Genomic DNA, 16,587 nt, shown 5'->3' with positions numbered 1-16,587 from the left:
AATGACAGTTCTAATAGGTTTTTCCTTCCAAAGCATCATCTTTTATGAATTACCCACGTCTTTGACCTAGGCACATTCTTTCATAGGAGGAAGATGTGAGGCACACAGAGTGATAGCTCTAGTATTTGCTTCTGATCCCCCCAAAATTGGGAATTCTAGAGTCGCTAAGTGTGTACACTCAGAGATGTGAGCACCGAGTAGCCATGGTGACTCAACACACCATATGTGAATGATAGCTTGTCCCTTGTATGATGTTTCTCTCTAGCCTCACAATAACTTTTTGTGGTGGGAATTATTATCTCCTCTACTATAAAGATGTAGAAAATGGAAGACGAAGAGTCTAAATTATTGACTAAGGCCATAGGCTAGTAGGTCACCCCAGGTTAAAGCCAAACCTCTGCCCTTCCTAGGCCTTCTCTATTCCTGTCCCTTGACCAGGATCCTCCCCTGTCCCTTCTGTGGCCATGCTTTAGCCCACACTCATTCTGGAATGCATCATCCACTCAAGAGTAAACTTCACCCCAGTGACAGTGAAAATGAGGCTTCAAGGATGCAACAGGCAATTCACCAAACCCAGCTGTCCTCCTTGTCCTGGCCTCTGACACAGCCTGTGAGTGACAATCCATGCTGAAGGACAGGCTTCCAATCTGACGTCCAGGCTCAGGCCAGTGCACATGAGGGTCACCGTATCCTCACCCTCTTCAGTAGACCAAGACTCTGCCTGGAGCCACCAAGTGTGGCTGCCTGGAGGAGGCATCCCAAGCCCCAAGCACCTCCGTCACATTTCTCCTGGATCACATGAGCTGTTCTCCAATGGAGAGCAGTCCACTCTGGGCTCAAGGGAGGAAAGGCTGAGATTATAAATAGCAAACTCACCCGCCTGCCCCCAGCAGCAGAATTCCGGGAAAACACTTATGGACCTCAAAGAAGATGAGTAAGAAGAGACAACTTTGGCTAGCTCTGATCAGGGATCGGAGCCTGCATGGTGAGGTCAGAGCACAGAAGTTTAACTCCACCGGCAGCGAGTTTCGTGTGCAGAAACATTTCCCTCTCTGCAAAACAAAACCAACCCAAACAAAACACCTCCTGATGGGGCTCTCTGAGGCGTTGGGAAAGTGTCTGGAGAACATGCCGTGAAGTGGGGGAGGGGGGTGGAGGGCAGAAGGATAGCTTAGCAGCTCCAAGCCCGCTCGATTGTTTTACAAGACTTTTTCCTACTGTTTCATCCCAGAGAAATGACAAAGCTGTTTCCATTCAGTCTCCGTTGGGTTGTTGGCCGTGGAGGAGGGGGATGGTATTGGTACTCATCAAGTGTTTATGTTGCTTTGATCCTGAGGAGGGGGGTGGGGGGGCTGCCTGAGAGGGGCTGAGGCAGGGCTGAGCTCACAGATGTCGCCTGCTCACCCTTGCCTTTGGCAGACCTCACTGTGATTACAGTAACCTCCCGCCAGGGCCCGGGCCACCTCCAATAATCACAACACCTCATTAAACCTGATCTCCCAGCCCCCTCTCCCTCTTGGTGGAGTCCAGCAGAGCTTCGCCATAGGGAGAGCTTTCGATGGAATTTTTAAATCTATTTTCTCATCCCTCTCCCTACTCACGCCCTCCCATAGGGGAGCAGTGAAAACCTAGAGTCACCGTCTCTCTGTTCATGACACATGAAATAACGGCTGGCAGAGCCTAGACCTGGATCCATGGAGAGAAAGAATATTAATTCAGGTCTCCTCTTGCCCCAGCCGCAGACAGAGTCTTGGACCCTTCCGATGCTCCTGCCTCAGCCCTTTGCTCACCCAGGGAATCAGTTTCCAGACCCTGCTGGGGTGGGCCCCAGTTTTCCTGCTTAGCATACCACCTCTATCTATTTCCGGGGTTTCATGAAAGCTGTTCTTACTCACCTATACTCTGTGTCTTACTTCTCAAGAAAGCCAGCCATAGCTGGGAATCCACAGCAGCTAGGACGATAGAAAACAAAAATCAAAAAATCAAATTATTGGAGGCCTGAGTTAAGGCAGCCAACCTGGCCTTCAGCCTCCAGCTGGCTGAGGAGGAGTAAATGTGGTTAGGGTGACACAGGCCAGCCAGGTCCCTGGGTACCGGCTCGGCTCTTGCTGCTCATCCCAAAGCCGCAGATATTGCTGATGTTGCTGATAATATTCTTGATGATAATGATGATGAGCTTTGCAAATGGATCCCAACCTGACCTGCGCAATAAGGGGAATCTGATCCTTCTTTCAACTACCGTGAAACCATTTAAAGAGCAGGAGGTGTCCCCCCTGCCAGATGAATGCAACGATATGCTAAATCAATCTTTGTCTTCTTCCTTCTGTGATGACATCATAGGGATGCATTATGCATGAGGAAACCCTGAAACATATACGGAGCCTTGTCTTAAACTCCAAACTCGGGCTCTGGGCTCTAGACAGATCCTTCGCGGCCCTGAGGTTTTTTCTTGTAAACCATCCAGCAATAAGGTCAGCTTTTGTTTGCATGGCCAGTTCCACATACCCCTCCCACCCCCAACCCCAACCCCGACGTGCTGAAAATGGTTTCTGGTGATGGTGACGTTTGCGATTGCTCACCAGGTCCCCCAAGGACTCTGGGTTGGCAGGTGGCTGCCTGAAATTCCATACACAACTGGTGGCCGGCCGGGGAGCTGGGCCTCAGCTCACCCAGGGACCCATCTCAGAACCTCCATACTACAAATCTCCAAACTCACCAATGCGACAAGAAAGGCAAGACCTCCCAGCAGGACGCTGTACACAGTGGATTTCTGACTCACTTCCTCATTCCTTCAAGGCCCCCCCAGATCTTTACAGCCAAAACCCAAGTGACTTGGCTGGTGACTCAGTCCTCTCAGGGTGTCGCAGAACCCTGTGTGTGGAGTTTGGACCTGTTGGTGAAATGGCAGTGACAAGCTCTAATAAAGTTTCTAGGGGGATGGGGGTGGCTCTTTGTGCAAAACAGCCCTTTTCATAGGAGCCAGAGGCAGTAGGCTGGTGGCTAGGCCTGGGCTCCCCGCCCTCACCCCTCCATCTACAGCAGACAGCTGACCTCTGAGTCCAGGCCCCTTGGGAGAAGTACTGGACTTTTCCCTGCCTCAGTTTCCTCATCTATAAAAAAAAAAGATAAGAGCCTGCAGGCTTGCCGTGAGGATGGGACAACCTAAGTCTCCAGAATTGCTCATTCTGGGGTGCGTGATTGATTCTGGGCCCTGATGGGACATGAGCTCTCTTTGACAGGGACAGCAGGGGGGGGTTCATGTCCTCACCTCAAGCATCAGGAGCTGAGAAGAATGCGCCTTCATCCCAGGTCTGTAGGCACCAGTGCCTGGCCTGGATCTAGATAACAGTATTACGGGTGGATTAGGGTCCTTGGGGACAGTCCTCAGCCATGAGGGGGTGAATCCCCTAATCGTGGGAAAACGTATGGGGATAAGACTCAGGGAAAAAAGGATTTGACGTTTGGCCTCCCTCGAATCTCAGGGACCAAAACTTATCTATGACCCCAGGGTTGTCCTACTTAAGCCCCCTTGACAGGAATGACAGCATTTGGGGTTGATCACAGTTTTCCTTCTGTGACTGTGACTCTGCGTTTTTGTAACCCCGACCTTGTATTTCAGGGGAACTCAGGCCAGACGGAAAATAGAACCGTTGGCCTCCACAGGCTGCTGTTGGCTAAAAGTTCTAGGGGCTTGAGTCAAGGCTTCTAATCAACACAAGGGCAAGAGCCGTTTTCAAACTCTCCCAGTGTCTGGATTTTCCCTGCGGTGTCTGCAGCTTCCCTGTGAATGTGTGCGAGGGGGTGGGGGATCCCAGTCGAGTCCTCCCCTCCACTCCCCCCACCTCCACCTCAGACTGGGTCATTGCTCACAGCCTGGATAACAGGAGTTTGGCTTTAAGAGTAAGAAAAGAGATGTTGCAAGAAGGGGCTGTTTCATTGAGGGAACTTAAACCACTTGCCTCCTGACCCTTCCCTTTGAGATGTGATTGAACCCTTGCTTTGAGTCATGTTCCTGCAAGAAGTGAGACAGAACAGCAGGGAGTTGGGAGCTGTCAGAGGGAGAAACGCAGCGGAAGGTGGCGGAAGTTTGGGGGCCCAGTTTTTGGATCACACGAGGACTGGAGCTCTTTTGGCAGAATGCTGGGCATCAGGAGGTGCCAGAACTGGGAAATGGCTTGGACTTGTGGGATTCTTGTGACAGGACACTGAGCCACCTCTGCATGCCACCGGAAAGGAAGGTCTTGGATCCCAAGAAGGAGCCCAGGAAATGGGTGATTCCTCAGTCCTTGCTTTGGTACATGCTCTCCTCAGAAAGGCTGCCGACAGTTCACCCATTCATTCACTCAATGCCCCACCCCCCAACACACACACACACACACACACACACACACACACACAATCAGGCTGTTGCTGTCTGCTTAGTGTATCTACCAAGGCTGGGGAGAGATAGTATATAGTATAGCACATAAGTCACTATCAGGAGAGAGAGAGAGAGAGAGAGAGAGAGAGAGAGAGAGAGAGAGAATGTAAGGAAAGAAGGAAGAAAGGAAGGGAGAGAGAGGATGGAAGGAAGGAAGGAAGGAAGGAAGGAAGGAAGGAAGGAAGGAAGGAAGGAAGAACAAGCTCTTCTGTCTTCCCTTTGCCCCGCTCCACTTGCTCAGGACATGGAACAGGACCTTTCCAGTCCCTGGTGGCCTTCCTGTCCTCACCTGCTTGGAATGGAAGTGGCCACTTATGGAGAACTTCTGGAAAAATGATACCAGGGGCAGGAGCCCTGAGGTCCTCAGGCCTTTCCTTAGGTTTTCACTTCCTCTAGTGTCTGATTTCATCACCTCCCTCATGCTGTGTGGACTCTGGATGCTGGCCCTCACTGTTGTCATCAATGAAGACATAACTGAGCACATGGACCTTCCAGCACCTGGAGTCGCCCGAGCCCATCTGCTCCCTGCCTTCCTTCAATATGGAGGTGAATGTTTCATGTCTGTGACCACACTGGAAATGTCATGATGATAATTCAGAGATGGCCCATGGCCTTACATGCCCGACCACAGAAGGGCTACACAGGCCACAGCTGATGACCTCTCAAGACCTCAGCAGGTGTGTTCGTTGGTTCCCGTGTTCCTGAGAGGCAAACAGAGGTGACGAGAGGAGATGAAGGTCTGTGTGTGGAATTTGAGTTCCAAGCTACTATGTTCTTAGTTAAGACTAATTTCTGAATGGAACTTCAACATTTTTCCTATTCAACGGCTATCATGGAGACATGAATATAATTTTCTCATACTCAGCATGATTACTATATTATACAAGTAGCATCCTACCTTTGGCTCTGGGCTGTGTAGCAGAAGACTTTACTCAGCCCCTGGGTGAACCTTGCCCCTCTTCCGGCTATTAAAGAGACTTGGAGTATGGATTCCAAGACTCCAGGGGATTCTGAACCAATATGTGTGGGGACATTTGCCTCCATATCTCATATCCATATCTTTCTGCTCAAAGCCCTGGCACCTCGGATTTGGGATGAGCCCCCAAATCCACCATTAGCTACACACATGACTTTGAGGCATCTTTTCTTCTTTAATCTTGATATGAAGGTATGAGGGGTAGCCCAGAGAATCATAAGCTCTATGAGGATGTCCCTCTGCAATGAACCTGGTGTCTTGCTTTCACCCAAAGTAATGACTGAGGGCCAGAGAGATAGTCCAGTGGGTAGGGCTCTTGCCCTTCACGCAATCAGCCCAGGTTGGATCTCTGGCTTACACCTGGTTCCTCACCATCTCCCCTAAACTGGGACTCCAGAGCCTTCTCCCTCAGCTTTTCCTACCAGCCCCCTTGTCCTGCCTACGGCCACTGACCACACACTCTGGTGTCCCTCCTTCCTATCCTTTTGGGACATATTGTTCCTGACACCCCCCCATCCCCCCTCCAGAAGTTTCTCTTCCAGGACATCCCTCCAACACCCAGTCACGCAAGACAATGGGGAGATAAGGTCCCTGATGAAAACCAAGAGGTGAGTCCAGAGCAGGAGGAGAAGGTCCTGGGAAAGGTAATATTGAGATTGCCTAAGAAAAAGTTGGCCCTGAAGGGACATGGGGACAAAGAGAGGAGCAATGGGGGAAGAAAGGGCAGGATTGAGCAACTGGGACTTGGAAACAGCAGATAAACAATGGCTGCAGAGTTCAGAAAAGGGTCCCTATGTGATGAGGATTTCACAACCTTGGCACTGCTAGTATCTTACTTCCGATGATTCTTTGTTGTGTGAAGGGTATCCCCTGGCCATGGGAAGAGAGGGCACAGGACCTGGTCCCTGTCTGCTCTCCACACCTCTCCCTGAAATCATGAAAAGGAAAATACTCTGGACTTTGCAGAATTCCTGTTGGAGAGGCAGAAGCTTCTCTCCACTTTGAGGAAGAGACAGTCAGTGGGGGAACAAGATGGGGAAGGACAGACTTGCTACCTGTGTACTGGGGGAAGGAGCATCTCTCAGGCATTGCCGAGTGGCCAAAGAAAATCCCAGAAAGATCCAGAAGAGTGGATTCAATCCAGGGAGTGGGTGGGGGAGGAAGTGTAGTGGAGAAGTGGCATATGCCACAGTGGGTCACTTGGTGGGTTTAGTGGCAGGTCATGGATACGAGGGGGTCTTCAATCAGAAATAGAAGACAAAGGCATGTCAAAGGCATACCCCAAATTGTTAGACTCATTATCATTGTGTCCCTGAGACGTGCTCAGGGAGGGAAGGGAGGGATCAGAAAGGCCCAGATCCTCTTCTGATGGTTTAAGAAGGTCTTCAGGGACCCAAGCAAATAAACATCACTGGCAACCACACTTGGCCCAAACAGCGAGGGCCAAGCAGAGAGAAGGTAAACAACCCCCACCCCAACCCCCAACCAAACAGGGAAGCTGCTGACCCCAAACCAAGGCAACTTCCTGGATCTGGCATTCCTTGGGATTCTGCATCTGTTGGTAAAGATTAGGGCTGAAGGAGGCCAACCCCTGCTGATCTGGAATGATCCAAGCACACAACCTGGCGCCCTGGGTGTGGGCAGTGGCTGCCGAGAGAATTCCAAAGTTCTTGCATGGCTCTCCAGCCAGCCTTGTTTGCAACTGGTTATCTTCCTCTATTCTTTCTGAGCCTTTTGTCTAGTTTTCTTCTGTGCATGTGTGAGTGTGTGCAGTATGAGCGTGTGTGTGTGTGTGTGTGTGTGTGTGTGGCGACTTAAATGCAGCTCCGAGTGATTTTTCTGTCCCAATCTCCAAGTCCTGTGGAAGATGTAGGTCTGATAAAGACCTTCTCAGGCCAGGGATAAACAGAAGGTTCAGGAAAGTGCCTGACCTCTAGGAGTTCTGAAACTTAACGTCCTTCTTCTCATGCTGGCATTCCCATGGAAATCCGCAGCCTGGCTTTGTGGGCACCAAGCAGGACCATGACAAAGAGGTCAGCTGGTACATGGGGCAAGAGCCCATGGGTGGCCAGCTGACTAGCATATGCCACAGGGAAGAAGCACGCCATACCAGGTACTGACTGTCACTGTCACTGTCACTGTCCTCCTGTTGTTCATCGATTTGCTCTAGCGGGTCCAGTAACATCTCTATCATGAGACTTGTTGTTACTGTGTTTGGCATATTGGATACGTCACGGGTAGCTTGCCAGGCTTTGCCGTACGAGATACTCTCCATAGCTTGCCGGGGTCTCCGAGAGGGCTGGCAGGTACCAACTATGGCACAGAATCTTCAATCTTCCCAGGTCTACTTTAGCTCCTGAGCAAATATGCCGGATCTAGTTAGAAGAATCTCAGGAGAAAATGGCCCAGATAGTTAACTCCAGAGGGATCTCAGAGACTCTTAATGCTGTATCCTCGGCCAATTCATTCAAATATCTACCTCCCTTTCCTTATCTCTAAAACTCAGATAAAACAGTGACAGAGGATTATGTAATTCTTTACAAAGGTATCAAATGAGCTCTTTAAAAATGTTCATTTGTATCAAGTGTCCCATAAGTATTTGCTGCTCTTTGTGCCAAATCCTTAGAAAATTATCTTCATCCACCAAAAACTTGTGTGGAATGAGACTTTGTTAGCATTCTATCACAAGTAGGACTCCATCTGGGTGAAGAAATGTATCTCAGGGTTCTGGGGCTGGCTCAGTACCCTGAGATACATTTATTCACCAACATAAAGAAACGTATTTCACACGGCCTTGCAAGTGTGCGGTTATGAGTTCGACACCAGGCTGCACCCACATGCCCTGAGCAGGGACCCAGCAGAGTGTGATCTCTGGTGGGCACTGCAATTTGTTTAAAACAGGGATGCTGAAACTCAAAAGAAACAGTGACCAGACTACAAAAACCGTCTACAGAATGAGAAAGGATATCCACCCAATACCCCTCCAGGGCGTCTGCCTAGCATGCAGTCAACATGGCCGACCTGAGTTCTATTCCTCCACCCCTCTCAGAGAGCCCCGCAAGCTACCAAAAGTATCTTGCCCGCACGGCAAAGCCGTGACGTTTTCAAAACACAGTAACAAGTCTCACAATGGAGAAGTTACTGGGCCCACTCGAGCAAAACGATGAACAACGGGAGGACAGTGACAGTGACTGAGACCCCTCCAACAAGGGGTTAATATCAAGGATATACAAGGCACTGGTTGAACTCTAACAAGAAAAAAAAATCCAATCCCATCAGAAAGTGGGGCGATGAAATGAACAGAAACCTTCTCAAAGAAGAAATCTGAATGGCCAAAAGGCACATGAAAAAACGCTCTTCATCATCAGGGAGACACAGATCAAAACAACAATGAGATATCACCACAGAGACTGGCATACATCCAAAAGAACAAAAACAACGTATGTTGGCATGAATTTGGAGAGAAGAGTACTCTCCTTCACTGCTGGTGGGAGTGCCGGCTGGTTCAGCCTTTTTGGAAAACAATATGAATATTTCTCAAAAAACTAGAAACTGACATCCCATTTGACCGAGGAATAACACTTCTGGGAATATATCCCGGAGATGAAAAATATTACAGTAGAAATGACATCTGCATTTGTATGTTTACTGCAGCACTATTAACAATAGCCAGAATCTGGGAAAAAAAAAACCCAAATGCCCGAGAACAGGTGACTGGTAAAAAAAAACTTTGGTATACCTACACAATGGAATACTATGCAGCTGTTAGAAAAGATGAAATCATGAAATTTGCATACAAGTGATATACATGGAGAGTATCATGCTAAGTGAAATGAGTCAGAAAGAGAGGGACAGACAGAAAAGGACTGCACTCATTTGTGGAATATAAAGTAACATAATAGGAGAATAACATTTCCTTAGATGTTATTAGAGATCAGGGCTAGGAGGATCGCTCCACAGCTTGGAAGCCTATCTCATGTTCTGGGGTAAAAGACAGCTGGGATAGAGACCACTAAGTAAATGATGGGTGGAGGGCTTGCTCAGGAAGGTAGATGCATGCTGAAAGTAGACTCCGGACCAAACATGATGGCCGCTTAGTACCTGTATTGCAAACCATAACACGAAGAAGAAGGAGGAGGAGGAGGAGGAGGAGGAGGAGGAGGAGGAGGAGGAGGAGGAGGAAGAAGAAGAAGATAAAGAAGAAGAAGAAGAAGAAGAAGAAGAAGAAGAAGAAGAAGAAGAAGAAGAAGAAGAAGAAGAAGAAGAAACGGAGAGACAGACAGAGAGACAGACAGAGACAGACAGAGAGACAGACAGAGAGAGTAAGAGGAAATGTGCCTGCCACAGAGGCAGGGGGTGGGTAAGGGGGGGTGTCAGGAGGAATAGTGGAAACATTGGTGATGGAGAATGGACAAAGGTGGAGGATGGGTACTCGAACATTGTGTGACCAAAACGTAATCATGTAAATTTGTAAGTTGTAGCTGTATCTCCCGGTGATTCATTAAAATTAAAAAAAAAAATTCTTTTAAACGTGGATGCTGGAGAGATCATACAGCAGGTAGGACACTTGCTTTGGTTCACGCTCTAGCACCACACAGGGCCCCCAAGTCCCTCCAGGAGGGGTCCCTAAATACAGAACCAGGAAAAAATCCCTGAGCACCACTGGATGTGTCCTCCAACCTACCCTCACCCCCTCAAAAAATATATATTTACATATATAAAAACACAAGTAATGATAGTAACACTAATGAACACATGACCTACAGGTGTGACACCATCGAAACAATAGCAAAAGAAAGGGGAGAGAAATGGAGCCCATTTTGTTAGCATTGTAACCACTTTATCCTGAACTGTTAAGGTTTACAACACCACACTGGCCTCTGTGCTTTCTTTTAAAAAAAAAACTTTCTTTTCTGTAAAAATGGCCACTGACTCATGGACTTTTGTCACTGAGAACATTCAAATCCTGGTCCAGTTGGATAAGCACCCCGGAAGAAGGTAGTTTCACCAGTGGGCAGACTGGGAAAGCAGGTTCTGGCCATGCTAGAGTTGATCACAGGTGGCTTTTAACTAGCTAGAACCCTGAACACACTCGAACCATGGCTTGATTTCAAATCTATTTGCAGACTTGCAGAGATCGTGCTTCAGGGAAGGTGCTTACATGAGGCTGACCCTGGTTTGATGCATGCTGGTTTCATACGCAGCACTGCATAGGGTCTCCTGAGCACCACCAGGAGAGAGAGAGAGAAGCACAGAGCCAGGAGTAAGCCCTGAACACCATCGGGTTTGGCCCCATACCAAAATCAAATCAAATCTGTAAAAATTCGACACAGGCACAGCGCTCAGAAGCACTGTGATTTTCCAAGAGGAAGGATATACGTTATAATTTCTAGCAGCTGTTCATGGATTTGTTGTCCCCTGAAGCCTAAGAAAAGCCTGTGTTAATGGCCCCGATGTCAACTCTCTATTTAGGTTTTAGTCTGTCCCGTGACAGAAGGTCTCTGTCCTTAGCCATCCGCTTCCCAGAACGTCTCCGGGACAAGCAAGTCAGACGCAAAAGGATGGAGGGTGCACAGCACTGCATCTACATGAGTGGGAACATCAAGAAAATAGGAGCTAAGTGTATTGTCTCTTGCCTGACATGTGGTATGGCTATATATCTCAATTATGCTCAATAGTTCTGTGAGTGGGAGATTATTGCTTCTACTTTATTTAGGCTTAAACTCAGCTCAGGGAAGAGTAAGAAATCTGACTGGGATCATAGTAGTTCTAGGTGAAGGATATAAGCTTGAAAATTAGATTATTCTGATTTTTAAAGATCTATTTTTGGGAACTGAAGCAACAGTATAGCGGGTTGGATGCTTGCCTTGCATGCACTCCTGGAGGGGACCCACAGGGTTCCTGGGGCTTCTCAGGAGTGATCTCTGAGCAGAGTCAGAAGTAAGCCCTGAACATTGGCTCAAAAAATAATAATAATAATGGCACTGTAGCACTGTCCTCACATTGTTCATCAATTTGCTCGAGCGGGCACCAGTAACATCTCACAACAAATTGTGAGACTTGTTGTTACTGTTATTATTTTTTTTGGCATGTTGAATACGTCACAGTTAGCTTGCCAGGCTTTGCCATGCAGGCAAGATACTCTCAGTAGTTTTCCAGGCAGACCGGAGCGATAGCACAGTGGGTAAGGCATTTGCCTTGCACGCAGCTGATATGGCTGGCCCAGGTTCGAATAATAACAAATAAAAGTAATTTCTGTCCCCTGCCTCAAGGTACTTCTCAGATCAAGTCAGCCTATCCAGAAGAAAGCAATGTACATTTTTTGTGATAAGCCTCTCCCACCCTCATTCTGCTTGCATGAGTAAGAGAGTTACTCCACCATAAAAAGATAGCCTGGCTTGGAACAGCAAACTTTTTAAGTCAACATTCCTATTACCCATCAACTTGACTTCCTATCTTGTTATTAACTGGAGTATGCTCCAGTTCTCAGTAAACATTAAGTAAGCACACTTACTCCGATGGGCTTAAGGGATAGAATCGGAGTTAGTGCTACAAAAATAAAGTTGTGTTATTAGAATGACTGGTGCTCACAAGTGCAGCTCATAAATCCTGGGATAGTGCTAACACCGCCTTCTCGGCCAGAGACGAGGCAGTGGGAACCCAGGGGCCTACCCTGGTGCTGGCTTCTTACCCTTCTTCCTTCCTCATGAGGCTTGGCCACCCCAGGTGCTCAGCTGCAATCTTCATTTGTTCAGAAAGAGCCACAGAATTGAATTGCATGAGAACATGCGTCTCCTGAAACCCTGCATCTGACTGTGCAGCTTCGACTGGTCAAGCTGTTGGCCGTTGCCAACTAGTGCTGCCTCACTCAGCTCCCCTCCTGGGGGAGAAACCCCAGGCGAGTGCTTAGTATTGATATGTATAAGAACTTTCCAGAATAATTATGACAGCCAGATCATACATTTTTCTTGATTTTTTTGAGACATTCCAAGAATAAAAGTTACTCTGGTTTAATCATATATTTTTTTAGCAGTCTGCATATACAAAAAAAAAAAAACACAAACAAATTTTAGTTTTATTTCATTTCCTTACCCCTCTTGTGGGGGGCATTACAAGTGGTACTTGGGGACCGCTCAGGCTGGCACTTCTATGCAAGGCCCATGGCAGACCTGAGCTGTCTTTCAAGTCTGGCACGACCAGCGATTACTCGGAGGCCTCCAGTGTTACACCTAGAAATGTTTGTGGGTCTCCAGGGCTCACCTTCGAAATGCTCAGAGAACCTGGGATGAAACTAGGCTTGGTCACATGCTAGGCAGGTGCCTGACACTTTCTGCGATCCAAGACTAATGTCCTTTTTAGTTCTTTTATTTAAAATTTGCAAAAACAGTGCGATTCGGTCATAGGACTCAAAGGAATCAAATGCCTTTTCCTGCAGTGGGAAAACTTTCACAGACCTACTTCTTCAGTGGATTCTGAGAGTCTGAGCGAGTCAAGACAAAGTCTGACTAAGGGTAAAGATCATCCCAACTCCAAAGTCAGAGCTCTAAAAGCACTTGACGTGGATGAAGGTGTCGCGGATATTTTGCTCTCAAGTACTTCCTCTCAGTGCTTAGGGATCGAGGGCACTGTAGTCTTCCAGGAAAGCCCATTCTCCAAGCACAACCGGCCCTGTCAATCAGAGCTGAAACAGAGGAAAGGCGAGAGGGCGCTGTTTGTTTTAAGAGGAGCATGCTGTTGGTCTGTCACTCAGCACACAAGAAAGATTCTGCTGATACTTGCTTGAGTCTTGTTCTTCTGTTTCTTTATTTGTTTGTGGGGCCTCATCCAGCTGTGCTCAGGACTTACTCCCAGCCCTGTGCTCAATGATTACTCTGGCAGGCTCTGGAGACCACGTGGGGTACTTAGGATCAAACCTGGTTTGTACCTACCCGCCGTACTGTTGCTCACGCCCCTCCTTGATTTCTGTCCCCTGACAAGACCTTGACCTTACAGTTAGATTCCTGTTACTATATTTCAGGATAAAAATATATTTCGCAGTAAAACAAAAGTCTGTGTTGGAGGCAGAGTAATATGTGAACTTGGGTTTTATTTATGTCGAGAGGAGAGAGCTCCCAAGAAGTGCTCAGCAATTCTTGACCAATCGAATCAGTGGCTCAGTGCAAGGGCTAGAAAATGTGATACTGCTGGGGCCCTGGTGTGCTGGGGGTGACCCCTGTTATCCCGGTGATGCTCACGGGCCTCTAGTTCTGCATCCAGTGATGCTCGAGGGACCATGTGGTGCCAGAGATTAAACCCAGAGGTCAGGGACACACTAGGGCCCTAGCTGCTGTACAAAAAGCCCCTGGAGACTTGTGTTTTAAAGCTTCCTTGTTTGCATCTTGTAACCTGATACAATTCCTGAACTGAATTCTGAGACCCAGAGAATTAGTTTGTGGTGTAGCCCGCACGGGACTTTCTGTTTCTGCAGTACTAACCGCTAACTTCATTTCGGCTCCATTTCATTACTTGATGTTGACTTTTCCCTTTGCCCTAACTATTTTAATCTAATCGTGTTCTACTGCATCTGATGCAAATATATAAATATATACTATAAAGTGTATCTATTTTGTTAGAAACCACTAATTGTTCTTATAAGAAAAAAATTTAAATAAACCATAGATGAATTATGCACCCATTGGTGGTGTTTTCTTCTGAATGGTTTCCTTTTTGTGTTGGTGGAGCTTTTATTTATTTATATTGGTTTGGGAGCCAACAGTGCTCAGGGGTTATTCCTGGCCCTGCACTCAGGAATCTCTCCTGGTGGGCTCAGGTGACCTTATGGGATACAGAGGTTAGAGTAAGTGCCCTACCCATTGTACTATCTCTCCAGCCCGGTTAAGCTTTTCTAATGTTGCCAATTTTCTCACTTGAAAATGCTTATGTGCCTTTACAATGACAAATAGGTAGAGAGGATCAAAGGGTAGAAGATAGACATGGGAATGTAACAGACTAAACACTAGTGTAAATAATATTGTCTTAGATATTATCCAAGACACTTTTTTAAGTGATTTAAGTGATTATCCAAGACAGTAGATCTTAAAAGTTCTCACTACAAGAACCACGTTGTAACTGCCTGGTAAATTTAACTAGCTTTATTGTGCGGATCCCGTCCCAATATATACATACATCAAATATTATGTCCCCCTTCCTTCCCCTTCAGATGCTGGTGTCTGTATACTGGTGCAAATCAATTTTTCCCCTTCTGCTAAACCCACCCAAGTGCTGCTGAGACCTGGACCATCCCCAGGCCACCGGGGAGTATAATCTGTGGTTCAGTTTGCACCCCCAAAGCCCTCGGTCTGCTCTCCCAATCCTTAGATGTGGAAAATTCTCTAACCCTCTGCTCTCTGGCTTGTTTCACAGCCACTGACAGGGCTCTACGGGAAATAGCACAGAGTGCAGTATGCTGAAAAGCAAGAGCCGAGCAGAGCTCCCCAAGGCGCCCTTAGGTCCCAGTCATTAATCTTTGTAACACTCCTTATGAGAGGCAGGGATGAGACACCCCCTACACACACACACACACACACACACACACACACACACACACTAGACTGTTTCATGACTAAAGGGTGGGGAAGATCCTGATCAGTGAGGGGAGGAGAGGGGAATGCATGATTTGGAGGGAGTTAGGAACCCCGAGAAACCCTAACACTTTACCACAACGCAACCTCATCTTGACATCTCCCAGGCTACAGCCGGAGTAAAGGCAGGGGCTGTCTTTTTGAAAAGTACTGAACTTTGGGGGCTGAGATGGTGTACTAGTATCCATACATGGCCATCCCCTCTCCTACTTGGCTGTGGTCCAGCCTCCCCCCGCCCCCCACGCACATACACATCCCCGGATTTGACTCTGAACACTATGTTGTAAGTAGCTGCCAAAGTGCTTAAATGCCTCAGGCCTCCAGGCCTGGGTTTTTGAAAGGTCTCTAGCACACCTCTTTAAGAACTGCATTGACCACCCACCCCGGGATTTCCTCCGCAGGCAAATGGGGGGCTGTGGCTTGGCCCTCGCACCTCCCTATTGCCCCATTCTCAGTGTTGGAGGCTGAAAATGCTGGAGGTGGCAAAGTTGGCTCTGTCCCCAACTCTCTGACCCAGGACTGTGCATAAGGATGTGGTGTGCACCTTTGCGCCAAACTCAGGTTCTCCCCAACGGTGATCTGGTGACTAAGGAAGCCGGTAACTGATCTCCTTCAGTCACCTTTATTATCTGTAGACAGAATATCCTTAATTCAACAGTAGGAACATAAAATGTGTAATGATAAGAAAAAAGATAGGAAGATACTAAAAATAAAGTGATGGAGGGGAAAATTAGACCTTCTGCGGGATGGCCTACCAGTGAGAAATTAAAAATTAATTTTTAATTGGCACAATCTAAAGTGATACTACTTTTATACCACTTTTTATACTCCAAGATGGTTCTGTTTGTTATGTACTTAAGTATCTTTTTAGGAATTGTTATGAAATAAACTCTGAGTAGAAAGTTAAAATGGAAAATTCTGTTCAGAACGATAATCCATATTTTAAAATAATAGTGTCTACAAAGCACTTACTACATGCCTGGCACTTTGAAAAAAAGGCTTTATATGAATGATCTTATTTATTAGTCATAAAAAGCATAACGGACAACAACCCACGTTTGACAGAGAGGAAAAAAAAAACATTTCGGAAAGGTCTGGCAACTTGTCCAAAGTCAGACTCCGGCACTCACAGCCTGGGTTTGAATTCAGGGTTTTGTTTCTGTTTTTGTTTTTCTGAGCCCACAAAGTTTTACATGCTTCTGACTTTCCAGCTTCGGAACGTGCCCTTTACCTGTGTGGAAAGGTACCCTAGAATCAGAACTAAATCATGGGGCAGAAAATCATGCACAGAACTGACTCTTCCAAGAGATATTGTTTCAAGAGATATTGAATTTATCAAATAAAATCGTCGGAAAACTGAATGCACCCACGGAGGAACGAGGTTGTCCTCGCTATGGGAAAAACGCCGGCGCTGATGCCACGTGGCTGGGAATTGTCTTTGGATCGAAATACCTCGGGACCTCACTAATCCGCACGCGAAGGAAGCCTGTGCTCTGCTACCTTCTCGCTTGCTGCAGAACCACACGCGCGCTGCAGCCTGGAGCGCAGGCTCAAGTCCCGAGTTTCCTACC

This window comes from Sorex fumeus, unplaced genomic scaffold, assembly GCF_029834395.1.
Source record: "Sorex fumeus unplaced genomic scaffold, SorFum_2.1 ptg000151l, whole genome shotgun sequence".
In the NCBI taxonomy this organism is placed as follows: domain Eukaryota; kingdom Metazoa; phylum Chordata; class Mammalia; order Eulipotyphla; family Soricidae; genus Sorex; species Sorex fumeus.
The sequence above is the reverse complement of the archived record's forward strand: the minus strand, read 5'-3'. Positions refer to the sequence as shown.